This window comes from Homalodisca vitripennis, chromosome 2 (genome assembly GCF_021130785.1).
Source record: "Homalodisca vitripennis isolate AUS2020 chromosome 2, UT_GWSS_2.1, whole genome shotgun sequence".
NCBI classification, from domain to species: Eukaryota; Metazoa; Arthropoda; class Insecta; order Hemiptera; family Cicadellidae; genus Homalodisca; species Homalodisca vitripennis.
The window spans coordinates 166,606,821-166,609,706 of record NC_060208.1 but is presented as its reverse complement, the minus strand read 5'-3'; positions in this window follow the sequence as shown (position 1 = coordinate 166,609,706).

The following is a 2,886-nucleotide window of genomic DNA, read 5'->3' as shown; positions in this document are numbered from 1 at the left end:
CTTTTAATGAGTGCCGCCAGTATCATATTGTAAGACATTACGAGGTTTTTTATTATTATTAGGAGAAATAATCGTGATTCTAACCACGTTATTTTACGGTTACGCAACATATAAAAATGGCAGACTCTAAATAAAACAGGATAAAAATAGAAGATGCTTGATTTTTCAAGACAATATTAAGGTTTAGCATCTTCAGGAGAAATTTTCGTGATCCTGACCAGATTTATTTTGCCATCTCTCAACAGATAATACCAATAATAAACCAAGATAAAAAATTAACAATATTAAAGTTTACCATCTTCACGATAAATTTGCGTGATTCTAACCAGATTTATTTTGCCATCTCTCAACAGATAATACCAATAATAAACCAAGATAAAAAATTAACAATATTAAAGTTTACCATCTTCACGATAAATTTGCGTGATTCTAACCAGATTTATTTTGCCATCTCTCAACAGATAATACCAATAATAAACCAAGATAAAAAATTAACAATATTAAAGTTTACCATCTTCACGATAAATTTGCGTGATTCTAACCAGATTTATTTTCCCATCTCTCATTGGATACTAATAATAATAATCCTGGATACAAAATACACGATGCTCACAATAGAAGATGAAATGGAATTTGTCTTATTTGATGTTACTCTTGCAAAATAATAATAACAATGTCATAAAAAGTGCACGATTTATTTTTAATTTATATACAATAAATATTTTCTTAAATGAAAGATGTTCAAATGAGAAATATTAAAAACTAAGATAAATAAATACTGTTTCTCGATCAAAAACAAGCCAGTCAAATGTGTTGTTGTAAGCCGGTCCGCTTTGTAGCAAATCGCTTGGAAGAAAGACGATAGCTTTCCATCAAAACACATTTACTTTATTGTTTCAGCTCAAAGTGCAATTTACGTTATGTTCAGCCAAATAGTTTATTGTATTCGAATGCCGTTGGGGAAAACACAAATAAAATTCACTTCTATGAAAACTAAATACGTGTATAAAGTTACTCTTGATATCTGGAAATATAAAAAATAATGAAACATTACCTTAATTTAATGTAATGATAATTACATCTGATAGTTTTATTTGTTCGATACTACAATATTCAAGTAAATTTAGAAGTGATTGATAGCTAATTACAAATCGAGGGACTTCTTTTATATAACAAATATGTCAACGTCCAATCCAGTTGTGTGCATCTATTGAATATTAATTAATTTCACAAAGTAAATAATCGTTGTACAGATTCTCTATTAAACATTTCTTCAATCAATATCTCGTTACATTAGCGTTTTATTAATACTAGTATCAATAATTTTCATTCGCAGATTTGTAATGCTAACTTACGTAGTTTTGTTATAATTATACAGTAACTAGCAGTACCCACGCCTTTGCAAGGAATTTCCTGTTGAAAAACAGGCTAGCATTTGTATACAGGGTGTTTGAAAAGTATGGGTACGGCTTAATATTTTAAAAACCATAGGAGATAACATCTATAAACTTTGCACAGTGTCGTATGGCTATGTAAACTATTTTCCCTTGCTATTACCATGACATGCCAACCATGGGGGGACGGCCCACAGAGGAAAACATGGAAATCTTAAATTGAAGCATGGGTCGAGTGATACCTCATTTGAAAGAGCTCACTTATTAGAGTTGAATTCCGCAAACCGCACTTCAAAAGGTTTATCCAATCAGAAATGGCGGGTTGTTTTAGGTACACATTGTGAAGTACATTATGCGCTGCCATTTCTGACTGGATCGTCGTATTCTGATGCGGTAGGCGGCGTTTCACTCTACTAACCAATGTGTTTTCACTGACTTTTTTTAATTAGCAAATTATGTCAAAAATTTATAACACAATAAATAAAACACAATAAATACCGATGTTTTTTTGTTCACTCGACCCATGCTTCAATTTAAGATTTCCATGTTTTCCTCTGTGGGCCGTCCCCCCATGGTTGGCATGTCATGGTAATAGCAAGGGAAAATAGTTTTACATAGCCATACGACACTGTGCAAAGTTTATAGATGTTATCTCCTATGGTTTTTAAAATATTAAGCCGTACCCATACTTTTCAAACACCCTGTATATTCTTTTTCTATGATATTCTTGATACTTCTGACATAATAGATAGTCAATCAAAGCTATTCCAATCTCCTGATCAATTTTAGATTTAAGTTTAAAGAACTGTGTTTTGGGATCCTGAAGTACGAGCAGAGTAAAAGCATTCAGAGTTTTCATAGCATTCAAATTTCCCTCCAACATTCCATGATAATTTATTGGATTGCTACGATTATTTCAGTAACAATTGAACTATTTTAGTCCAGCGAAGAGGAATCCTTAAGCCAACAACAATAGCAATTAATGATATAATGTGTATCATGCATGATATAATGGGGTTCTGTAAAATTTAGGAATGGAAGTCAGCTTATCTTAGATATATATTATGTTAGTTTCCATGGTTAAGAGCTTCAAATGATAAGCACAATTGCTAATGGCTCTTATTTTGGGCTCTATGTCTAGGTGACTACTTTTGATTTGAAAGAATTATATTTTCTACATAATTGTTGAGCCGATCGATAAAATATGTCCAAAAGTGTATAAATATAGCCAGTGTAGTTTAATCCAGCCTAAGGTACTTCTAGTTGAGTTTGTCTTGTTTCCTCAATATAAAAATACAGACACACACAAACGTGTGTGAGTGTGTGTGTGTGTGTGTGTGTGTGTGTGCGTGCGTGCGTGCGTGCGTGCGTGCGTGCGTGCGTGCGTGCGTGCGTGTGTGTACATACACAGCTCTCAGACTTCTTCGGTAATAAATAGTCTATTGTAATATACATCTAGCCTAAGATATTTCTGACGCCACAGTTGGGTTTG